The sequence below is a fragment of the Pyrus communis genome, chromosome 3 (genome assembly GCF_041283825.1).
Source record: "Pyrus communis isolate YQ-2024b chromosome 3, ASM4128382v1, whole genome shotgun sequence".
In the NCBI taxonomy this organism is placed as follows: Eukaryota; Viridiplantae; Streptophyta; class Magnoliopsida; order Rosales; family Rosaceae; genus Pyrus; species Pyrus communis.
The window spans coordinates 15,893,633-15,918,728 of NC_142567.1; the positions used below are offsets into that span (position 1 = coordinate 15,893,633).

General features: G+C 41.3%; 2 long non-coding RNA genes across 2 annotated transcripts; both read left to right on the top strand.

Annotated features, from left to right (window-relative positions):
* The first annotated feature begins 14,773 nt into the window (after positions 1-14,773).
* LOC148698003 (uncharacterized) lies at positions 14,774-16,758 on the top strand. The gene is made up of 4 exons (XR_015960315.1): positions 14,774-14,976; positions 15,099-15,181; positions 15,702-15,768; positions 16,567-16,758. It is a non-coding gene; the product is annotated as an uncharacterized LOC148698003 (long non-coding RNA).
* A 5,169-nt stretch (positions 16,759-21,927) lies between these two features.
* On the top strand, positions 21,928-24,025 carry LOC148698004 (uncharacterized). The gene is made up of 4 exons (XR_015960316.1): positions 21,928-22,133; positions 22,256-22,338; positions 22,880-22,946; positions 23,734-24,025. It is a non-coding gene; the product is annotated as an uncharacterized LOC148698004 (long non-coding RNA).
* Positions 24,026-25,096: the final 1,071 nt, after the last annotated feature.

The window sequence follows — 25,096 nt, forward strand, 5'->3', positions numbered from 1 at the left end:
GGCACTTGTAGGATGGATGCCCTTGAATTGAGCACACGCCACAAACTTGGTGTTCTTGTGCTTTTGGACCAATCACAACCTGAGAAACAAGAGAAGTAAGATTAGCAAGTTGTGATTGAATTTCAGAAATAGCACTCACCTCATTTACACTTTGTTGCCGTGGGGCTTCCCTTTGGCCCACTCCTTCATATTGTTGAGCGTTGAGCGCTCGGTTGGCTATGAGAATCTTGGCATCCCTTGGTGTTTTGTCCACCAATGCTCCTCCCGCTGATGCATCAAGCATTTGACGTTCGATAGGAAGGAGGCCCTCATAGAAATATTGAAGGAGAAGTTCCTCCTTCATTTGATGTTGAGGACATGAAGCTACAAGGCCCTTGAAGCGCTCATAATAAGCCGGGAATGTCTCACCATGATTCTGTTGAATACCACTAATTTTTTTCCGTAGGAGAATCACTCTCGAAGTAGGGAAGAATTTCTCCAAGAAAGCACGCTTCATACTCTCCCACGAAGTTACAGTTCCCGGGGCTAGTTCGTAGAGCCAATCTTTGGCCTTGTCCATAAGTGAAAATGGAAAGGCCTTCATCTTCAATATACTCCCATCCACATTGACGGGGGTCATGCTCGAACAAACCACCTCGAACTCCTTCAAGTGTTTGTTGGGGTCTTCCATAGACAAGCCATGGAACTTCGGAATATGGTGTAACAAACTGGATTTGAGTTCAAATTCCTCAGTCTTCCCCTCTGCAGCCGTGGGGTATTGGATACAAAGAGGCAATGCATTATCCAAACCCGAGGCCGAAAGCTCCTTGATGGTTCTATTATCTGCTGCCATGGCTTGTTCTTCTTCAAAAATCTGATCTGTGGGCTTTTCTTCTACACCTACTTCGTCTTCTTCAAGCCCAGGTTGTGGTGGAGGTTGTGGTGGCTCTTGTTGACTCCTCGTTCTCCTCAAAGTGCGTTCAAAATCACCGTCAAAGCCGGAGATGTTCTCTATAATAGGCCGAGAGCGACGAGTCATACACAGTACCTAAAAAAACAAGGAAACAAACAAACTAAGAATCTGAAATAAGAATGCACGAAAAACAAAAGAAAATATAAAAATAAAGACAAAGGATTAGCAAAGTTGCTAATCCCCGGCAACGGCGCCAAAATTTGATGCGAGATTTACTTGACACTCAAATTAAACCCTCGTTTGACAATTGTAGTAGAATGGATAAGTGAGGGATCGTTCTAGACCGGGGATTAGGAGGGCTTGCTAAAACCTTCTAAATTGACTTAAAAACATAAAAACTAAATTAAAATACTCTTAACAAGACTACTATGACTCAGAAAGGCTTTGAAAAACTCAAATTGTCTAAAACAATCAAATTGACTCAAATAGAAGCTAGAACTTGATTTAGACGAATTTGCAATTGTTTATGACTCCAAAAGCTTAAAGATACAAAAATAAAACAAATATGAATGATTAAGACTTAACAAAATAGGGGGGGGGAATTGTGGTTGGACGATATTAAATTAAAAAGACAGAATATAATTAAAGGCAAAATGTAAATATGAATGTGATAAAAATATGGATGATGGAATAGCCAAGGGGTTCTTCTCCACACATGTTACACTTGCAAAACAAAATTGATTCTCAGTTGGTCTTTCGATAAGTTATGAAACTCAATGCTCCAAGTTAATTAGGTCCGCTTAAATTAACTTTCAGATTTCCCTAGATTCGTTGGATTGAATGGAATACGCATTACAACCAAATTATTCTTAATCAAAGTCCCTAACTATGGAATACGCATGATAGAGACATTCAACAAAGATCATTAAGTTCAACGGAAATCATAAGCATTGACGAGGCATTCATTACTATGGAATACGCATGAAACTTATGCCAAGAATTCGTTTAACGCGATTGTTTATAAGCAACCTCCACTACTTGTGAATATAAGTTCATAACGATTAGGTGAAACTCACTTATATTCTAGCGTCATATTCATGCATGAAAATTAAGCTTGCAATCTCAATGAACATACATAAATAAGTTATCAATCAAACAGTTAAACGAATTGAATCCACAACTTATGAAATTCCAACCAAAAGTAATCAATTCATATTGCAAATATAAACATAGTTTCGAATCACCCCCTAGCTAAAGGGGGTTTAGTTCCTCATAACTTTGAAATCAAAGAAACACCTAAACATTCCAACAACTCAAACGTGAATTGTACGAACGTTTAGGCACTCTTCTCTTCCATTCTCATACGTACAAAACAAAGAGAATTGAATTTAAACTTTGAAATCAAAGAAACACCTAAACATTCCAACAACTCAAACTTGAATTGTATGAACGTTTAGGCACTCTTTTCTTCCTCGTTGTTGTAGCACAAGGTCTAAGGTGAGCTTTGGGGATTATGTGAAGTGTTTTGGAGGGATGGGAAGTGGTTGGATAGTGGCTACAATGAAGGAGAAAAACTGCACAGAAAATGGAAGGGGAATTGCGGCAATGGATGTGTATTTGTGTTGTGTGAAGTGTTGTGAATGGAAATATAAGATATGAATTGAATGGGGAGTGAATGAATGCAAGGGTATTTATAGGAGTAGTGGAGGGAACATATGGTTGTTTGTTTAAGATGCAAGTGGCTAATTAATGATGGAAAAGTATGTGATTGAATTAAAGGATGCAAAGTGAATGAATCATGAATCATTGTGGATGAAAGGTGGAAGTGCATGTGTTGATGACTAGGTTAGTGGGTGGAAATCTGAAAATGGCATATAGGAATGGGAGCTCACGGTTTGAATGTGTAAAGTGTGTGTGAATGCATGTGAAGATAAAATAAATAATGCATGTAGGGTTAGGAAATAATGAAGAAATGCATGTGAGATGTTTGGAAAGGAAATGGGAACCCACGGCAATGAAGTTGTATTGTGTTGTGAATTATGATGAATGCATGTGAGTTAAAGAGGGAGAATGTGGTGAAATGATGAAGTAGGAAGGTGGAAATGCATGTGAGATGTTTGGAAAGGAATAAAGAATGAATGGTGGAAATGTGAGTGAATGATGTGCATGTGTGAGAATGCATGTGGAATTAAGAGGAGTATGGAAGTGAAATAAATGAATGATATGTTAAGTGATAAGTGAATGATATGTGGTGAGTGATAAGTGAATGGTTTGATAAGTGATAAATGAATTAGTTTAAAGGGCTAGGGTTTAAGTACATAGAATGGGCCTAAAATAGGTTGGTTTGTATGGCATAATGTGTTTGATTGGGCTAGAGCCATTGTTTTGTGTCTTCAAGTGCATACAAGGCCTTCAAATTCGTCCATCCTCTTGGCTCCATGGATAAGCTATCCAATCCATGCCCAAAAATGCTCCAAATGGCCTCAAAATGCACTTTCTTGCTCCCTAGGCCCTTAGAACCTGAAAACACACAAAAGAAGCATAAAGGACTAAAATAACGAGAGAAACATAACGTAAATGCACGAGAACAAGCCATTTAAGTCGCATGAATATGCTCCTATCAATAGCTTATGCTTGGAGCAAAAGGAATGGACGAAATTGAAGACCTAAAGGTGTTAGGATTCCTAATCTAAGAAGGATTCCTAATCTAAAAACGATTCCTAATCAAAGAAGGATTCCTAGTCAAAGAAGGATTCCTAGTCAAAGAAGGTTTCCTACTTGAAGTAGGAAAGTTAAGCCAAGGTTTCCTATTTTTGTTTGACCTTTCCTAATCCTAAATATCCCTAAGTTCCAGCAACTTTGAAGGTATCTTATGCATTTTAGGACACAAACCAAAGATTCCTTGCACTATCCTAGTCTATGCTGCACCTTTCTTACCCTTTTCTTCCAAAATCCGCCATATATCTTCTTTCCCCTTTTATTCTAGTCAATGCTGCAACTTTCCTTCCCTTTTCCATTGGGATTCTGATTTGTTACACCTTTTCCTTGAGGATTTGGAGCTAAAAACCTTCCCAAATTAATTACTTATTGCCTTAACCTCTCTCCCTCTATATATACATAATCTGCCACACATATTGGAGATTCTAGACATCCATACACATCCATTCGAATTATTCCTCATTCTCTCCATTCATTCAGCTATCATCCACCCCCTACCACCATCCAACCTATCCATCCATCACCATAATTCATACCTAAACACCCTTGTGCCGCAACAAAGAAGGAGAAAGAAGAGAGGAGAAGCCTTGGACGTTTTGGCCATTCAAGCTTGGATTGTTGGAGCGTTTCTAGGTGTATTCAATCATTGTTTTCAATGTTTAATTTATATTCTCTTTGTTTTGTTGTAAACATGAGGAGCTAAACTTGTTTTAGCTAGGGGAGACTTTGAAACTATGATTATATTTGCAATATGAATTGATTAATTCCAGTTGTGATTTCATAAATTGTGAATACAATTTACTTAACCGTTTGATGGATAACTTATTCTTGTTTGTTGATTAAGGGTGCACCCTTATTTTGCATGCTTGAATTTGGTGCTAGAATATAAGGGAGTTTCACATAATCGTTACAAACTTATATTCACAAGTAGTTAAGGTTGTTTTCACAATCATGTTAAGTAAATTCCTAGCATGAGTATCATGATGTCATAGTTACAAGTGCTTTGTCAATACTTATGATTTTCATAGAACGTAATGATCTTTGATTGTATCTCTATTATGATGTCATGTAAGGAGCTTTTGAAGAATGCTTTGGGTTGTCGTATGATGTCATCCAATCCAATAACTAAAGGAAAATCTGAGGGTTAATTAGTGATGTCACGGTTAATCTGGGGTGTTGAGGTTCATGGTTTATCCAAGAGCAACTGGAAATCAATTTGTATGCAAGTGTGTCATGTGTGGAGAAGGACCATCTAGCTAGCTAATCACCCATCCATATACCCAAATTCGTTCATAACTTTGTCTAGTTTAGTTTCTTTTTTGTTTTAATTCAAATTCGTCAAAACCAAAACCCCATTTTCTTTTAAGTGTCAATTAGGTTAGAATCTGAGCTATTGTGTGTTTTTAAGTGTTTTGAGTCAAAACCAATTCTATACTACAATTGTCAAAGAGAGGGTTTAATTTGTGTGCTATTATATATCACATCAAATTTTTGGCGCTGTTGCCGGGGATTAGCAACTTTGCTAATACCCCTTTGTTTCCCTTTGTTTCTGTTATGTATTTTAGTTTTAGTTTCTGATTTGTGTTTTGTTTTGTTTTGTTGATTTTAGGTACTAGAGAAGCACGACATGGCTCTTGATAATGCTTATCTTTTGTCACAGCTCATGGAAAGGTCCCAAAGAGTTGGTACATTTGATCATAATCAATCAAGGAATGACGTGTTTTCCAATACTTACAATTTGGACTGGAGTGATCATTCAAACTCTATGTGGTGGGAAGCTCAAAATGTTCAACAAGAAGGATATTGGCAGCCATATGAGGAGTTCTATTCAAGACCTATGCAGCCACCACAACCTCATATACAATATGCCCAACCAAACTCAAGTTCGTCAATAGATTATAATCAAATTCTTAATGAATTAATTTCTTTGGTGCAGGGCTCACAAAATCAAGCCAAGGAGGCTCAACAAGGAGAATATTGGCAGCCATATGAGGAGTTCTATACAACACCTATGCAGCCACCACAACCTACCCAAACAAATTTAGGTACGTCTTTGTATAATGATATGCTTATTAAGTTACTCACCAATTTGTCTCAGGGGCAAGAGAATCAAAACAAAGTGATGCAAAAGGTTAGACCACATGGAAAAGAAAATTGGGAAGATAGCGGAGTTCGTAGGACAATTTCGTGACCAAGGCAAACTCCCTAGTTCAACCATTGTAAATCCGAAGGGAGGATTTGAAACCACCAATGCTATCACGTTAATAAGTGGCAAGGAGGTTGGAACGGACCCTCAACCATCAAAATCAAATCACAAGGAAGATGAAAGATTGGAATTTGAGGAAAAGGAGTTGGACAAAGCCACGGCAAGGGTGGAAACACCTTTGCCGCAGCCACCTCAAGACCCCAACTCGCCCACCATAGGTAAGGTTGCTCCAAATTCAATTCTTTGTAACCCCATTCCACCCAATGTCCCTATTTCTTGCAGGTTCATGAATTCCAAGGAAGAAGAAAGTGAAAAAGACATCTTGGAAGGCCTTCTAAAGGTGCAAAGTAGGGAATATCAAGAATTCATCAAAGAGGACGTTCTTGAGATAAACAACCCCAAAGAAGTTGAATTTTATGACACAGGACAAGGAACAATCCTCACACCTAATCTGTCCAAGTGCAAAGTTCCTGAAACGTTCAAAGAAGATGTGTTTATCCTTGAGTTCTTGATGGAGGACATAGGTAAGCCACCTCCTCCAATTTCAATTTCGTTTTATACTAACAGGTTGTTGACGATTCAGGCACCCAATCTTGAATTTAAACCATTACCGGATCATTTCAAGTATCACCTTCCATTCAAAGATATATTCCATGCCGTGGGTTCCAATTGATGCTAAGAAGAGAGTTCATCCGACTGCAAGACGTTAAAGCAAGCGCTTCTTGGGAGGCAACCCATGCATTCAACTAGAGAGGACTTAGGCAATCCAACAATTCATTCCACAAAATCAGATTTGCATTCCTAAACTTCTCTCTTTATTGTTTTTATTTCGTCATGTTAGTTAGTTTATGTTGTTTTTTTGAATGTGAGTCTTTGTTTGAAACATTGAGGACAATGTTTGATTTAAGTGTGGGGGGGGGGGGGTAAACAAGCTATTTTTGCATGATTTTCGTGGGATTTTATCACCTATCACTTATAATGTTGTTTCTCATTGTTTTTAAGTGTTTTTAGAGTGTTTTGAAGTGTTTTCATGTCTTTTGATCAGAAAATCCAAAAATTTACAAAAAAAATTGCGAAACAGTTTTGAAAAACTCAAAAAGAGTTGTTTTAAAGTTGTTTTTGTGGGTTTGTTTGTGTCTTAGGATACCTTCCAACACAATGATGAGGATTTGGTTTTTAATTGCATGACTATTAAAGAATGTTGTAAACATGGATGGAAGTTTGATTTATGCTTTGGTTTATGCTTGGTTATGGTTATAGTTTACGAATTCACATGTAATCACAAAGAGAAAATCAGTTTTTGTAACATGCTTGAAGGAAGGAACTCAAACTAAAGCTACATCCTTGAGAGACTTGAGCCTATAACGTTGTTTGGAGAGTATAATCTGTGATTTCTTGTTTTCTAAAGTCGTTGCATGATCTCATCATTCTTTGCTTGGTTGCTACTTGGAAAGCATTTCATCATTAAAATTCCAAATACTAGAACTCATGCCCATTTCATTCAAAGCATGATATTGATTGCATAACTGATAGGAGCATATTCATGCGACTTAATTAGCTTGTTCTCGTGCATTTATGTTGTGTTTATTTAGTTATTTTAGTGTTTAAAGCCACTTTTGTGTATTTTCAGATTATAAGGCCAAAGTGTGCAAGAAGATGCAAATTGGAGTCTTTTGGAGCGAAAGAGGAATGAATGAGTTGAAGACTTGAAGAAACGACGAATTCCTACTCCAACAATGAATTCTTACCAAAACGAGGAATCCTACTCAAACAAGGTTTCCTACTTGAAGTAGGAAAGTTAACCCTAAGTTTCCCGTTTTGGTAACCTTTCCTAAACTTAAACGTCCATATTTTCTAGCCACTTTGAAGACCTTGTAGGCACTTTAGGGCACAAAACAATGGTCCTAGCCCACTTTAAACCCCTTGGCCGTGCCTTAACCCTAGTCCCTTCCCTTGCCGTGCAAGGGGGGGCACTTTTGTCCAAAGTTGTGCACTTAAAACCTATTTCCTTCTCCTAACCTAACCCTAGCCGCACTCTTTAATCAGTCCCCCTTTAATTTCTGATTTTATTTCCTAAATTCTAGAAGTCTTTGAATTTATTTTAGTTAATAAAAACAAGCTAGGGTTTATTTCTGAAATCATATATGTTTTAAACCCCTAGCCGTCACTCCTCACATTCTCCCATTTCCTCCATAAGCCGTAGCCATTCACCCTAATTCCATCCCATTTATTCCCTTTCTAGCCGTGGCCCCCATTTTATCAAAGAACATAAAATCATGCAGCCACCATCCCATTTATTTTTCTTACCTTTGCCGTGCATTCCAAAATCATGCACCCTAATTCTCATTAAGCCATTCATTGATATTTTAATAAGCCATTCATTGATATTTTAATCATCCATTTTCATCCTAATTATTCTTCTAAGCCGTGGCCCCCCATATATTATTTTACCCTAATTTCCCACTTTGGCCGTGGATCCTATCACCCAAAAACCAAGCAGCCACTAGCACCTAAAAAAAAATCAGAACCTTGCCGCAGCTTTCCCATTCATTCCAGCTTTCCCCCATCTTGCCGCAGCCTTCCTCCACCTTCCTACACCACCCCATAACCTTGCCGCACCACCCAACCTCCTTAAATCCATCCCCAACCCAAAATAACATCCAAATCATCCATTTAACCTCACTGCCGCATCAAGGAGAAGAGGAAAGAGGACTTAGACGCGCAGAAATTCAAGTGGATTCGTTGGGCGTTCTAGGTGTAATCCATCCTTTGTTCTTTATGTTTAAATTCAATTTTATTTTTCTTGTTGTGAACATGAGAGGCTAAACCCCTATTTAGCAAGGGGGTGATTCGAAACCATGTTTATGCTTGCAATATGAATTGATTACTTTTGGTTGGAATTTCATGAATGGTGAATTCAATTTGTTTAACTGCTTGATCGATAACTTATTTATGTATGTTGATTGAGAGTGCTCGCTTAATTTTCATGCATGAATATGACGCTAGAATATTAGTGAATTTCACCTAATAGTTATGAACTTATATTCACAAGTAGTTGAGGTTGCTTATAAACAATCGCGTTAAATGAATTCTTGGCACTAGTTTCATGCTCATCATAGTAACGAATGCCTCGTCGACACTTATAGTTTTCATGATGCTTAATGATCTTTGATTGTATCTTTATTGTGCTTTTCACGTAAAGGACTTTTGGAGAATGTTTTGAATTGTGTTGCGCTAACCCATCCAATTCATTAACTTAAGGAAAACTTGACGGTTAATTTAAGCGGACCTAATTAACCTGGGGTGTTGAGTTTAACCCCATTGAGCTATGTTAGCCCATGTTCTTTGTTAACCCATATCATCCTCACCTAGCCTAGATTAGGACCATCCGTACCCTTGTTCTTGAAGCATAGTAAGCATGAATGAATTCCTTTTGATTATGTGTTGCAGAAAATAAGTGTGGGGGAAGGATTATTGATATGAGTTTATGTGCCATAGGCATGGTTGAAAAAAGAAAAAAAAAAAAAAAAAAAAAAAAAGAGTTGAAAATAGTTGAAAAGTATTGGTTGTTGAAGTAAGGGCCCAAAACAATGAATTAGGCCTTAAGAGTTGTTTGAATCTCCCCTACTTGTCTAACAGTTGATCTCTGCATTCTAAATGGATTCTAAGTCTCAATTTCATTACTTTGCTTGCTATTGCTTAAAGAACTTTTGTTTATCCCTATCCTTCCTTGTTAGCCAATACCCCAAGCCCCGTTACAACCCTTGACTTCTATCTTGAGTTTTGTGCATTTCAATTGTGGAGTTTGAATTTGGTATGAGCGTATGGTGTCACTGGTTCTCGCATCTAAGTAGTAGCATTCCATTCATGAGATCATATCTACACATGTTTAATTACTCCAGAAATTGCGTTCTTTGTTATAACATATGTGAGTACTAGTCTTTCATGTTTACATCAATCTTCTCACGTATAACTAGTGTAGGGTGTGTAGTCAGAAAATCTGAGTGAAAATTGAGTGCATAACTAGTGAGGAATTGAGGGAATTCTCTAAGGCATGTTACTACATTCAAAAATGTGTTTTCATTGATTAAATGCGAACTAGTGAATGGTGACTATGATTAAGTATGTGCTTGAGGGGAAGGAAGACTAAAAGCTATGTGAGTAATGATCTTTGACATGTCATGTTTCATTGGAAATCCCTGAGGCAAACGTTGGAAGGTTTAGGTTATGTTTTGTTTGTTTTGTTTCGTTTTGTTTAGTTTAGTTGTTTTGTTTTGCTCGAGGACTAGCAAAAGTTAAGTGTGGGGGAATTTCATAGGAGCATATTCATGCGACTTAATTAGCTTGTTCTCGTGCATTTATGTTGTGTTTATTTAGTTATTTTAGTGTTTAAGGCCACTTTTGTGTATTTTCAGATTATAAGGCCAAAGTGTGCAAGAAGATGCAAATTGGAGTCTTTTGGAGCGAAAGAGGAATGAATGAGTTGAAGACTTGAAGAAACGACGAATTCCTACTCCAACAATGAATTCTTACCAAAACGAGGAATCCTACTCAAACAAGGTTTCCTACTTGAAGTAGGAAAGTTAACCCTAAGTTTCCCGTTTTGGTAACCTTTCCTAAACTTAAACGTCCATATTTTCTAGCCACTTTGAAGACCTTGTAGGCACTTTAGGGCACAAAACGATGGTCCTAACCCACTTTAAACCCCTTGGCCGTGCCTTAACCCTAGTCCCTTCCCTTGCCGTGCAAGGGGGGCCACTTTTGTCCAAAGTTGTGCACTTAAAACCTATTTCCTTCTCCTAACCTAACCCTAGCCGCACTCTTTAATCAGTCCCCCTTTAATTTCTGATTTTATTTCCTAAATTCTAGAAGTCTTTGAATTTATTTTAGTTAATAAAAACAAGCTAGGGTTTATTTCTGAAATCATATATGTTTTAAACCCCTAGCCGTCACTCCTCACATTCTCCCATTTCCTCCATAAGCCGTAGCCATTCACCCTAATTCCATCCCATTTATTCCCTTTCTAGCCGTGGCCCCCATTTTATCAAAGAACATAAAATCATGCAGCCACCATCCCATTTATTTTTCTTACCTTTGCCGTGCATTCCAAAATCATGCACCCTAATTCTCATTAAGCCATTCATTGATATTTTAATAAGCCATTCATTGATATTTTAATAAGCCATTCACTGATATTTTAATCATCCATTTTCATCCTAATTATTCTTCTAAGCTGTGGCCCCCCATATATTATTTTACCCTAATTTCCCACTTTGGCCGTGGATCCCATCACCCAAAAACCAAGCAGCCACTAGCACCTAAAAAAAAATCAGAACCTTGCCGCAGCTTTCCCATTCATTCCAGCTTTCCCCCATCTTGCCGCAGCCTTCCTCCACCTTCCTACACCACCCCATAACCTTGCCGCACCACCCAACCTCCTTAAATCCATCCCCAACCCAAAATAACATCCAAATCATCCATTTAACCTCACTGCCGCATCAAGGAGAAGAGGAAAGAGGACTTAGACGCGTAGAAATTCAAGTGGATTCGTTGGGCGTTCTAGGTGTAATCCATCCTTTGTTCTTTATGTTTAAATTCAATTTTATTTTTCTTGTTGTGAACATGAGAGGCTAAACCCCTATTTAGCAAGGGGGTGATTCGAAACCATGTTTATGCTTGCAATATGAATTGATTACTTTTGGTTGGAATTTCATGAATGGTGAATTCAATTTGTTTAACTGCTTGATCGATAACTTATTTATGTATGTTGATTGAGAGTGCTCGCTTAATTTTCATGCATGAATATGACGCTAGAATATTAGTGAATTTCACCTAATAGTTATGAACTTATATTCACAAGTAGTTGAGGTTGCTTATAAACAATCGCGTTAAATGAATTCTTGGCACTAGTTTCATGCTCATCATAGTAACGAATGCCTCGTCGACACTTATAGTTTTCATGATGCTTAATGATCTTTGATTGTATCTTTATTGTGCTTTTCACGTAAAGGACTTTTGGAGAATGTTTTGAATTGCGTTGCGCTAACCCATCCAATTCATTAACTTAAGGAAAACTTGACGGTTAATTTAAGCGGACCTAATTAACCTGGGGTGTTGAGTTTCATAATTCATCGAAAGACCAACTGAAAATCAAATTGTATGCAAGTGTGACATGTGTGGAGAAGAACCTTCTAGCTAGCATTCATCCATATTTTCATCACATTCATATTTACATTCTGCCTTTAAATTCCAAGCTGTGTATTTAGTTTAATTTTGTCAAAACCAATCCCCCTTTACTTTGTTGAGTCATAGTAGTTATAAATCACTTTAGTTTGTGTTTATAAGTGTTTTGTATCCTTTGAGTCTTTTGATTTGTTTTAGTGTTTTATTGTTTAGTTTTATATTCTTTGAGTCTAGTTTAGTGTTTTAACGTTTGTTTTACATTTTTGAGTCAGTTTCCAAGTGATTTAGTAATCCCTCCTAATCCCCGGTCTAGAACGATCCCTACTTGCATCTTTACTACAATTGTCACAAGAGGGTTTTAATTCGTGTGCTTAATTAGTTCGCATCAATAACATACAATAAGATGAAGTTGTTTAGTTAAGCCAAAGCCAAAAAGCCTATCCCTTTTCATATGTATTGTAGGATTAACCCTTTCGAGCCTTTTCAAGCCTATTTTCTTTGTTAGCCACATTATCCTTACCTAGCCTAGATTAGGACTTCCCATACCCTTGTTCTTAAAGGATAGTGAAGCACGACTTAGAATGAACTCCTTTTGATCAATATATTGCAGAAAGCGAGTGTGGGGGAAGATGATAGGGCACGGCAAAAGAAGGAAATAAAGAAAAAAAAATTCGTGGAAAATAAAAAGAAAATAGAAAAGTGTTGAAAAGAAAGAAAAAGAGTGAGAAATAAGTGAGAATGATCTCACAAGTGTTGGTTATTGAAGGAAGGGTCCAAAAGAGTGAATTTGACCCTAAATGTTGCATGAATCTTCCCTTGTGTTTAAAAGTTGATTTCTGTCATTAAAAGTGAGTTTAAGTGTCAATTTCATTACTTTGCTTCCTATTGCTTTAAGAACCTTTGTTTTTCTTTACCTTTCTTTGTTAGCCAATACCCTTAGCCTCATTACAACCCTTAACTTCTATCTTGATGTTATGTGTTCAATATGTGGAGTTTGAATTTGGTATGAGCATCTAGAATCACTGGTTCTCGTTCTAAGTAGTAGGATTCCATTCATGAGATCATATACATGTCATTGTCGTAAATCCAGAAAATGCTTTCTTTGATATAACATATGTGAGTGTTAGTCTTCATGTTTAAATCAATCTTCTCACATATACTTAGTGTAGGGTGTGTAGTTAGAAATTCTGTATGCAAATAGAGAGCATTCTAGTGAGGAATTGAGGGAATTCTCTAAGGCATGTTACTACATTCAAAATGTTGTTTTAATTGATTACATGTGACTAGTATGTGGTAACTATGATTAAGTGTTTACTCAAGTGCAAAGAAAGCTAAAAACCGTGGGAATGATGTTCTTTAATGTGTAATGTTCGTTGGAAATCCCTAAGGTATATGTTGGAAGGTCTAGAGTGTGTTTTATTTAGTTTTGTTAGTTTTGTTTGTTTTATCTTGCTCGAGGACTAGCAAAAGCTAAGTGTGGGAGAATCTCCGAGCATACCAACCCTAATTTTCCTCTCTCTCTTTCCTTATATATACATATAGATATATGTATACATATAAACATCTCAATCTTATATAAAAGCATCAGACTTTAGATTGCATGCACACTAGCTAATTCCTTTGCACGATATTAAACAGGAGCATTTGCTCCTATTTATACTACAAATGAGGCAGCTAACACTAGCCTCTAAGTGGACCAAATGGACGGCAGAAAGTGGTAGGTTTGCTCATGGATGACTTAAGCCATTAATTCGACAGCTCCTACTATATAACCATGAGTCATACACACACATGTTGACTGCATGTTAATTCAAGGCCACCTCCAGCTTAGTGCATGCAAACTCAAGCTAAACATGTAAAGAAAGCTCCACGCAAGTAACTTAGTGGCAATTAGTTGTCCTACTCCCATTTAAGGTATTGTACAAACATGCAAAGGTTACAACCCTATACATGTACACATATATACAACTTAAAAAAAAATTACGGGATCTCACAGCCTCTTCGAGAAACGAAATCTTCAACTAGAAGCTTCTTAGTAAAACCTTGTTGTAAGAATCCAAGTGCCTTTGTGCCAAGATGACAAGTCAGTTTGAGCTAGGACGCCAATCCTTGAAATGTCAAATGCACATGGCACTGCTCCTGTGTGTTTACCAGTACGATCTCTCCAAGTGCAACAAATTTGGATGCCAATAAGAAGTTCTCTTTATATAGCCAATAATATGTTGTGAAGATGAAACTACTATACACATGAGAAACTATGAATATTTCCGTATTCAATTTGGTCGCACTAGGAAAAAACAAGAAGCCAATTTTGTTAAATTTTATCCCCGCTGCCAAAATTGGCTATATTTTTTTGGGAAATACCATACCCCAAAATGGGACAATTTCTTAATCCTAGGATAGAAATAGGACAAATCGGCCATGTACACCATGCACAAAATTGAAATTATACTAAAATACCCCATATAAATGGGTTTTTCCTCACTTTCTCTCGCCCATTTTCTGATTGCTCTCTTTCTTTACTCTCTCTCCCTTAGTCTCTTCTCTGAGCTCCCGAAGAGATGGAAGTCCAAAAAGAGGCGACAAAAGTGAGGGTTTTGGGTTCACCTCATACCTCTGATTTTGAACAAAGTGATATGAGAGAGAGGTGAGAAGAGTGTGACATCCCGTCCCGGAAATATCGAAACGCATGTGTGAAATTACGACTTTGCCCCTAGTTCGTTTTTGTCACGTTATGGGTTGTTTTGTATGGTGTGGCATGTGTTGGACCACACACACACTCCCACACAGAGACACTGTCCCTCTCTCTCTCTCTCTCCTTTTGTCTTCTCTCTGTCTCTCCCGTGCTCCCTTCCTCCCTTCTCCATTGAAACTGTACGGACAAACCCCAAAACCCCTCAAACCTTAGCAGATTGAGGGAACCAAGTACACCATCAAGCTCGTGAGGCTGAGAGGAGTCCAGTGGTGCCATTTTCAGGTAAGAACTTCGATGTTTTCACGTCGATATTGCCATGTCCGTTTTAGTTACTGTTCATGCAAGATTAATTTAGTGAGTTTTTGGGCATTTGAAGCTTATAGTTGTGTTTGTGAGGTTCCTAGGAGCTTGGGAGTAACTCGTTGGGTGAATTTGGACGTCAGGATCGTTGGATGTGGAGTTGGCCGAGTTTTGAAGATTTGGACAGGTATAATCTCGTAATTTTAGGCCTTAAAACTTGTTGGGACATGTTCTACTAGCTCTAGGGTTGATTTTGGTGCAAGAAACGTGGAAAAAGGTGGAAAAACGAGCGAGAAATCGTGATTTGCAGGTTTTCCGGCGACGGTGCCGGCGACGGCGACGACACCGGCGTCGGGGACTGATTGGTGAAGGAGACGGAATATTCCGTCAAAGTTGACGAAATATTCCTGACGCCGTTAACGGCATCTGGTTAGGTTTAACGGAATATTCCTGACGGCGTCAGTTGACACCGTCAGTGTGCATGGCACGTGGCCGCGCGTGGGGGGCGCATAGGTCCGTGCCTTGGCCGGCGCGTGGGGGCGCGTGCGGCGGAGGAAAATTATTTTAAAAATATGGTTGTGATCCTGAGGTTGTGTAGAGCACGTTGGTATACTCATTTGTCCATTTTGAGCAATGTATGAGAAGTTATTACGAGAAATGGGTTATGTGCTTTAAAGTTAACGTTTTTATAGTTGTTTCGCATCTAGGTGACACGTACCCCGAGGACGAGCGTGCACACGCGAGGCAGGGGGGCTACGACCCTTCTACATACCAGTGAGTGGGCTTTTGTTTTCCGTATATACCTATATACATTTATATTCCCAGAAATTGAGTAAAAAGGGTTATTTGCCTTATGCCATGCATGTTATTATTATCGTTTATGCATCATTGCACGCATTAGTAGTGGCATACATATATATGCATATTGGGTGCTGTGGATGCACAGGTAAGTGCCAGGTAAGTGGTATTCATGTTTATTTTCAGCAGTAGTTTGAGAGACTTAGAGAGCTCATAACCTGCACCCCCGGTGTTAGTGCTCCCGCCCAGAGTAGGGCACAGTCCTTCACGTGATGTTCACCTCCCGCACCACACGCTCAGCTTGGATCCAAGTTAGGTGCATAGGCCTGTCGTACAGACCACATTAGGTGGTTCCGACTCGTAGGTGACCCGCGATTATTCGCACAACCTTCACGTGATCGTAGCACTAGAGCGTCTATATATGTTACACCCAGGCCTGTCGTACAGACCACTTTAGGTGGTTCCGACTCGTGGGCAGGTTCAGACATTGAGATTGAGATTTGAGCTCTAGATGCAGCCGTACAGGTCACGTTAGGTGACTCCGGCTGCCAGATTATATGATATAGAGATGTTATACCTGAGCACTTGCATATCGTTATGAGATTTCGGCATGGCATATTATCCAGCATGATTGGCATATCTGTTCATACGTATATATGTTTATTTTCTGGGAAGTATACAGGTTTTACGGCGAGGGGATAGAAAGTATTTCTATAAATGGTTTTCAAAAGATTTGTTTTTGCCCACTCACGCTTTTGTTTTGCGCCCCTCCAGGTTCTAGTTGCTTAGCCGTTGCAGTGGTTTCCCTTGAGGGCTTTCCGGCGTTCTGACAGACACTCCCCATTGTAGGGTCGCCTTCGGGCGTACTACTGTTGTCGTTTTTGTTGGGCTGCTATAGACCTGCTCTGAAATTGTATCTCACTTACTAGCACTTATTTTAGTACTTTGTATGCTAGTTTCTAATTATTCGTACTTTTATATTGCTACTTTATTAGCTTCCGCACGTGCACATGGCTACGTCACCATCGTGTGACGGCCAGCACGCTCCGATCTCGATCGGGGTGTGTCAGTTTGGTATCAGAGCCTAGGTTTGGCAGTCTTGTGTCCTTGTGAGTATTCTAATGATTTTGGTGTCTTCTGTCAGAACTATGCCGCCTCGTCGGGAACCCCGTCGCTCTTCTGAGCCTAATTTCCCCGAAATTACTTAGTTGGGGGAAGCTTTTGCTACAGCCCTTCAGTCAGTGATGCGCCCTCCCCAGAGGACTCCTCTGGAGACTATGTACAATCTGAAGTTGGATAAGTTTAAGGGCAGTGAGGGGCACGAGGGCGCAGAGCGCTGGCTAGAACACATAGAGAAGACTTTCCGTGTACTGCATAATCAGGGGAACTTGCCTATGGAGAGGTGGGTCGAGACGACCGCATGGTTTCTGGATACGAACTCGGCAGCTTGGTGGGAGCAGGAGCTCCGTAGGTTGACTCCAGATCAGAGGACGGATTGGAATGTTTTTACGGATTTGTTCAGGAGGAGATATGTGCCCCCTGAGTACATCGATAGAAAGAAGCAGGAGTTTACCGAACTGAAACAGCGGAAGATGTCGGCGAATGAATACTATCGCAAGTTTACGGACTTGTCTTGTTACCATCCTGATGTCGCTGGTAATCCGGCGGAGATGCTCCGTCTTTTCCGTTTGGGCACGAGGAAGAAGTGGCGTTCTATGGCGTCTACTGTCCACAGCGAGACTTACCGGGACTTCTATGAGATACTGTTGAGGATCGAGGACTCTGAGAATATGTCGAGCGACACTGATGCAGAGAAGGACAGCAACCAGAAGAAAGATGACAAAGGCAAGGGTCAGGCATCGCTCGGGCCCCGTCAGACTCAGAACATCAAGAGGGGTGGTGCTAGCTCGAGTTCTTCGAGTGGCAGCTTCAGTGCCACTGGACAGGGCCGTGGAGGTAGATTTTCTGGTGGCGCTGGAGGCCAGAGGCAGGGCGATGGTGGGCGAGGCAGAGCCCCAGTTTGTCGTAGGTGTAACAACCGGCATTTCGGCGAGTGTAGACGCGGCAGCAATGGTTGCTTCACATGTGGACAGGTGAGACATAGAGCGGCGAATTGTCCCCAGGGTCAGCAGCAGCAGAAACCACAGCAGACCTTTATGCCGCCACCTGCACCACTCCAGCAGATCCAGGGTCCTAGTAGTTACGGCCAGACGGGTCGAGGTGGTGCTTACCACTATCAGGGTGATGCTGTCCCTTATACTCCAGGGCAGTATCAGTACCCTCAGGATCCCTATTCCCAGGGTGGCTATCCCCAGTATTCAGGCGGCTATATGCCGTATCCTCCAGCCCCAGCGGGTGGTTCTCAGTGGTATCAGGGAGGACAGTATCAGCAGGGGGAGATTGCCACTAGTAGTGCAGGGTCTTCGAGACAGTCGGGCCAGCCCAGTCAAGGGCGTGGTGCTCAGGGACGCGGCGTTCAGGCGAGCAGAGGCCGCGGCGGGCGTCAGCAGGGACAGGGGCGTCTTCACAATATTTCTCTGCAGGACGCTCAGAACAACCCAGACTTGATTATGGGTACGTTGAACATTCTTGGTTGTTTCGCTAGAGTCTTAATTGATTGTGGAGCTACACATTCCGTAATTTCTCATACGTTTGCTCAAGTGACGCAACCTCGCCTCACACCTCTAGGGTATGATTTAGAGTTTGTTATGCCTAGAGGAGAGAGTTGCGTTGTAGATTGTGTGTACCCAGGATGTCCAGTGATCGTAGAGGGTGTTGCCTTGTCAGCCGATCTTATCCCGTTAGATATTGTGGACTTTGATGTGATTCTGGGCACGGATTGGTTGCATTTCTATCGTGCCAACATTGACTGTTACGGGAAAGTAGTTACGTTTCACCGACTTGGACTACCTGTGGTTACTTTCGTGGGTGAGCAGAGTGGGGTGAGACATGGCGTTATTTCGGCGCTGCGAGCGAAAAAGTTATTATCTAAAGGTTGTCAGGGGTACCTAGCTCACGTGGTGCTAGATGAAGCTGTTCCTAACAGAGTTGAGGATGTGAGAGTGGTCAGACACTTCCCTGATGTATTCCCCGAGGATTTACCTGGTTTACCCCCAGATTGAGACGTAGAGTTCACTATTGAGTTACTTCCAGGTACTAATCCTATTTCTTTAACTCCTTATCGTATGGCTCCCGCGGAGTTAAGGGAATTGAAAGTTCAGCTGCAGGAGTTAGTGGATAAGGGATTTATCTAGCCTAGTACTTCGCCTTGGGGCGCTCCAGTTCTGTTTATGAGGAAGAAGGATGGAACTTTGAGGCTGTGCATCGATTACAGGCAACTCAATCGGGTGACGATTAAAAACCGTTATCCATTGCCTCGTATCGATGATTTGTTCGATCAGCTGAGAGGTGCTTGTGTGTTTTCTAAGATTGACCTGAGGCCTGGCTACTATCAGCTAAAGATTAGTAGGGATGATGTCCCTAAGACGGTGTTCAGGACTCGTTACGGTCATTACGAGTTTCTGGTTATGCCCTTTGGGTTGACGAATACACCAGCCACCTTCATGGATTTGATGAATCGGGTGTTCCAGCCCTACTTGGATAGATTTGTTATTGTCTTCATCGACGATATTCTGGTGTATTCTAAGTCGAAAGCGGAGCATGTTCAACATCTTACTTTGGTGTTGAAGAGGTTGAGGGAACACCAGTTATATGCTAAGTTTAGCAAATGCCAGTTCTGGTTAGACCAAGTTGCGTTCTTGGGGCACGTCATTTCTGCTCAGGGTATTTTGGTTGACCCTCAGAAGGTTGCAGCAGTAGAGAGTTGGGAGCAACCGCGAACCGTCACTGAGGTGAGAAGTTTCCTTGGTTTGGCGGGGTATTATCGGAGATTCGTTAAGGATTTTTCGGTGATTGCCTTGCCGTTGACGAGGTTAACGAGGAAGGATGTTAAATTTGAGTGGGATGATAGGTGTGAGCAGAGTTTCCAGCGGTTGAAGCATTGTCTCACTCATGCACCTGTTTTGGCACTCCCAGACGATAGTGGTGATTTCGAGGTTTATAGCGATGCTTCCTTGAATGGTCTGGGATGTGTATTGATGCAGCATGGTAGGGTGATTGCTTATGCTTCGCGGCAGTTGAAACCTCATGAGACGAATTACCCTACACATAATTTGGAGTTGGCTGCTATCATTTTTGCGTTGAAGTTGTGGAGACACTATCTTTACGGAGAGAAGTGCAGGATCTTTACAGATCACAAGAGTCTCCAATATCTTTTTACTCAGAAGGAGCTTAATCTTCGTCAGCGGAGGTGGTTAGAGTTGCTCAGCGATTACGATTGCACGATTGATTATCACCCTGGTCGTGCGAACGTAGTGGCTGATGCACTTGGCAGGAAGTCACAGGGCCGCATTAATGCGTTGTACGCTAGTCGTGTTCCTCTTTTGGCTGACTGGCGTGCTACGGGTGTAAGGTTAGAAGCAGAAGATCGAGAAGTGGCGTTACTTGCTAATTTCCAAGTTAGACCGATACTTGTTGATCGGGTGCTTGAAGCTCAGGTAGCTGATCAGGAGACTCAAGAACTTATTCAAGCTAGAGAGCAAGGAAGGAGGCGAGACCTCAGAGTTCGTGATTCGGATGGCATGTTGATGCTAGAGGGTAGAATGTTCGTGCCAAATGATGTGGATTTGAAGAAGGAAATTCTCGATGAAGCACATATCTCGGCTTATGCCATGCATCCAGGAGCTACTAAAATGTATCATACCATTCGACCATTTTATTATTGGCCGAGTATGAAGAGGGAGATAGCCGAGTATGTGAGCAGGTGTGCTGTTTGTCAGCAAGTTAAAGCAGAGAAGAAGAAGCCGTTTGGGTTGTTGCAGCCGCTTCCCGTTCCAGAGTGGAAATGGGAAAATATCACCATGGATTTTGTGTACAAGTTGCCGCGTACACAAAATGGCTTTGACGGCATTTGGGTGATCGTTGATCGACTCACTAAGTCGGCTCATTTTATTCCAGTGAGAGAGAAGTATTCTTTGAGCCGTTTAGCGGAGTTGTTCATCTCGAAGGTGGTGAAGTATCATGGTGTCCCAGTGAGTATTGTTTCAGACCGAGATCCACGATTTACATCGAAGTTTTTGGTAGCTTTCCAGGAAGCTTTGGGTACGAGATTACTTTACAGTACGGCGTATCATCCACAGACAGACGGACAGTCAGAGAGAACTATTCAGACCTTGGAGGATATGCTGCGAGCTTCGGTGTTGCAGTTTGGTGATGCTTGGCACCAGCGGTTAGATTTGATGGAATTTGCTTACAACAACAGTTTTCATTCGAGCATTGGCATGGCGCCATTTGAGGCCTTGTATGGCAGAGCTTGTCGCACATCGTTGTGTTGGTCAGAGGTTGGCGAGAGAGTTTTAGTAGGTCCAGAGATTGTCGAGGAGACTACTCAGAATGTTCAGGTGATCAAGTCTAACCTGAAAGCAGCTCAGGACAGGCAGAAGAGTCTAGCGGATCGGCATGCTACGGACAGAACATATGAGGTCGGAGATTGGGTATTTCTGAAGCTTTCCGTGGAGAGGTGTTGTGCGGTTCGGAAAGAAGGGGAAGTTGAGTCCCAGGTACATCGGACCATACGTGGTCACAGAACGAGTTGGTGAGGTAGCTTACAGGTTGGAGTTGCCTCCGGAGTTGGCTAGAGTGCATAACGTCTTTCATGTGTCTATGCTCCGACACTATGTTGCTGATCCATCTCATGTGATACCTCCTCAACCGTTAGAGATTAATCCAGATTTGACGTATGACGAGGAACCGGTGACGATCATTGATTGGAAAGAGAAGGTTCTGAGGAACAAGACGGTGAATTTGGTGAAAGTTTTGTGGAGGAATCATTCAGTTGAGGAAGCTACGTGGGAGGCAGAAGACCGGATGAGGGATTTGTATCCTCGTTTGTTCTTTGGCCACTAGGGATTGTTACTTGGTTGTTTTGAATTTCGGGACGAAATCCTTTTAAGGTGGGAAGGTTGTGACATCCCGTCCCGGAAATATCGAAACGCATGTGTGAAATTACGACTTTGACCCTAGTTCGTTTTTGTCACGTTATGGGTTGTTTTGTGTGGTGTGGCATGTGTTGGACCACACACACACTCCCACACAGAGACACTGTCCCTCTTTCTCTCTCTCTCCTTCTGTCTTCTCTCTGTCTCTCCCGTGCTCCCTTCCTCCCTTCTCCATTGAAACTGTACGGACAAACCCCAAAACCCCTCAAACCTTAGCAGATTGAGGGAACCAAGTACACCATCAAGCTCGTGAGGCTGAGAGGAGTCCAGTGGTGCCATTTTCAGGTAAGAACTTCGACGTTTTCACGTCGATATCGCCATGTCCGTTTTAGTTACTGTTCATGCAAGATTAATTTAGTGAGTTTTTTGGCATTTGAAGCTTATAGTTGTGTTTGTGAGGTTCCTAGGAGCTTGGGAGTAACTCGTTGGGTGAATTTGGACGTCAGGATCGTTGGATGTGGAGTTGGCCGAGTTTTGAAGATTTGGACAGGTATAATCTCGTAATTTTAAGCCTTAAAACTTGTTGGGACATGTTCTACTAGCTCTAGGGTTGATTTTGGTGCAAGAAACGTGGAAACAGGTGGAAAAACGAGTGAGAAATCGTGATTTGCAGGTTTTCCGGCGACGGTGCCGGCGATGGCGACGGCGCCGGCGTCGGGGACTGATTGGAGAAGGAGACGGAATATTCCGTCAAAGTTGACGGAATATTCCTGACACCGTTAACGGCATCTGGTTAGGTTTAACGGAATATTCCATTAGTTCAACGGAATATTCCTGACGGCGTCAGTTGACACCGTCAGTGTGCATGGCACGTGGCCGCGCGTGGGGGGCGCATAGGTCCGTGCCTTGGCCGGCGCGTGGGGGCGCGTGCGGCGGAGGAAAATTATTTTAAAAATATGGTTGTGATCCTGAGGTTGTGTAGAGCACGTTGGTATACTCATTTGTCCATTTTGAGCAATGTATGAGAAGTTATTACGAGAAATGGGTTATGTGCTTTAAAGTTAACGTTTTTATAGTTGTTTCGCATCTAGGTGACACGTACCCCGAGGACGAGCGTGCACACGCGAGGCAGGGGGGCTACGACCCTTCTACATACCAGTGAGTGGGCTTTTGTTTTCCGTATATACCTATATACATTTATATTCCCAGAAATTGAGTAAAAAGGGTTATTTGCCTTATGCCATGCATGTTATTATTATCGTTTATGCATCATTGCACGCATTAGTAGTGGCATACATATATATGCATATTGGGTGCTGTGGATGCACAGGTAAGTGGTATTCATGTTTATTTTCAACAGTAGTTTGAGAGACTTAGAGAGCTCATAACCTGCACCCCCGGTGTTAGTGCTCCCGCCCAGAGTAGGGCACAGTCCTTCACGTGATGTTCATCTCCCGCACCAGACGCTTAGCTTGGATCCAAGTTAGGTGCATAGGCCTGTCGTACAGACCACATTAGGTGGTTCCGACTCGTAGGTGACCCGCGATTATTCGCACAACCTTCACGTGATCGTAGCACTAGAGCGTCTATATATGTTACACCCAGGCCTGTCGTACAGACCACTTTAGGTGGTTCCGACTCGTGGGCAGGTGCAGACATTGAGATTGAGATTTGAGCTCTAGATGCAGCCGTACAGGTCACGTTAGGTGACTCCGGCTGCCAGATTATATGATATAGAGATGTTATACCTGAGCACTTGCATATCGTTATGAGATTTCGGCATGGCATATTATCCAGCATGATTGGCATATCTGTTCATACGTATATATGTTTATTTTCTGGGAAGTATACAGGTTTTACGGCGAGGGGATAGAAAGTATTTCTATAAATGGTTTTCAAAAGATTTGTTTTTGCCCACTCACGCTTTTGTTTTGCGCCCCTCCAGGTTCTAGTTGCTTAGCCGTTGCAGTGGTTTCCCTTGAGGGCTTTCCGGCGTTCTGACAGACACTCCCCATTGTAGGGTCGCCTTCGGGCGTACTACTGTTGTCGTTTTTGTTGGGCTGCTATAGACCTGCTCTGAAATTGTATCTCACTTACTAGCACTTATTTTAGTACTTTGTATGCTAGTTTCTAATTATTCGTACTTTTATATTGCTACTTTATTAGCTTCCGCACGTGCACATGGCTACGTCACCTTCGTGTGACGGCCAGCACGCTCCGATCTCGGTCGGGGTGTGTCAAGAGTGAGCTGGGTTTTGTACCATATTTTCTGTTTTGGCCGGAAAGTGTCGTTTTTCAAGCGACTGAAGCTTCGGCAGGCATAGTAAGGCAAGGTGTTTAGTTCTAAGTTCCTTCATCAATGATTTATGGAATAAATTGGTTGCTTGTAAGATGAATTAAGACTTAGAAGTTAAATTAGGGTTTGTGTTTCATGTTGGGGCATATGGGCTATGGAATAAATTTGAAGTTTTGATGAGCTACAAGACTGGGATGGAACAATTTCTGGTTCAAGTGTCCAACTGCAAAAATTTGTGAAAATTTTTCCGTAATGTGCATGTGGTGTGCATGGCTACATCTTAATATGAGAAGTAGGAATGTTCACTAGTTATGAAGCACGTATGTTGTGCCTTATAATTTAGCGAGTATGACTACAACCTAGTTGGCCTCAGCAAAAAACAAAATTAAGAACAACTTAGTGGACGTTAAGGGTCATGCATGCCTGTGAAATAGCAAATGAGTATTATGTTTTCCACGTGCACGGTTAAGCGGTGGTTGATATTGTAGACATGGAAATCTTGTTGCATACAAATGATGCATCACAAAGCTCCACGTGACATATGACTCATTGATAGGAGCATATTTAGGCGACTTAGTTAGCTTGTTTTCTTACATTTATGTTGTTAGTTCATAGTTATTTTAGTATTTTGAGCTATTTTCGTGTGTTTGTAGGTCCAAATGGCTAAAGTAGCAAGAAAGTGCATTTTGGTGCATTTTGGAGCAGTTTTGGGCTTGGAATGGATAGCATATGCTTGGAGCAAGGTGGATGGACGAAATTGAAGACCAAAGAAGGCTAGGAATCTGCTAAAGAGATAGAAGAAATTAATTCAAGATTTGGAAGTAAAGAAATCAGCCACAAAGAAGGAAACATGAGTCAAACTTCCTTATTTTGACTTTGTTTCCCTAAATCTTTCCTACATAAGTTCCAGCTACCAAAGAGGGTCCCTAATTAATTTAGGACACTTAAATACAAGTTCGAGAAGCCTTAATCCCAGCCAAAGGGGGATGCCGCACCCAACTTAGCCTTTATC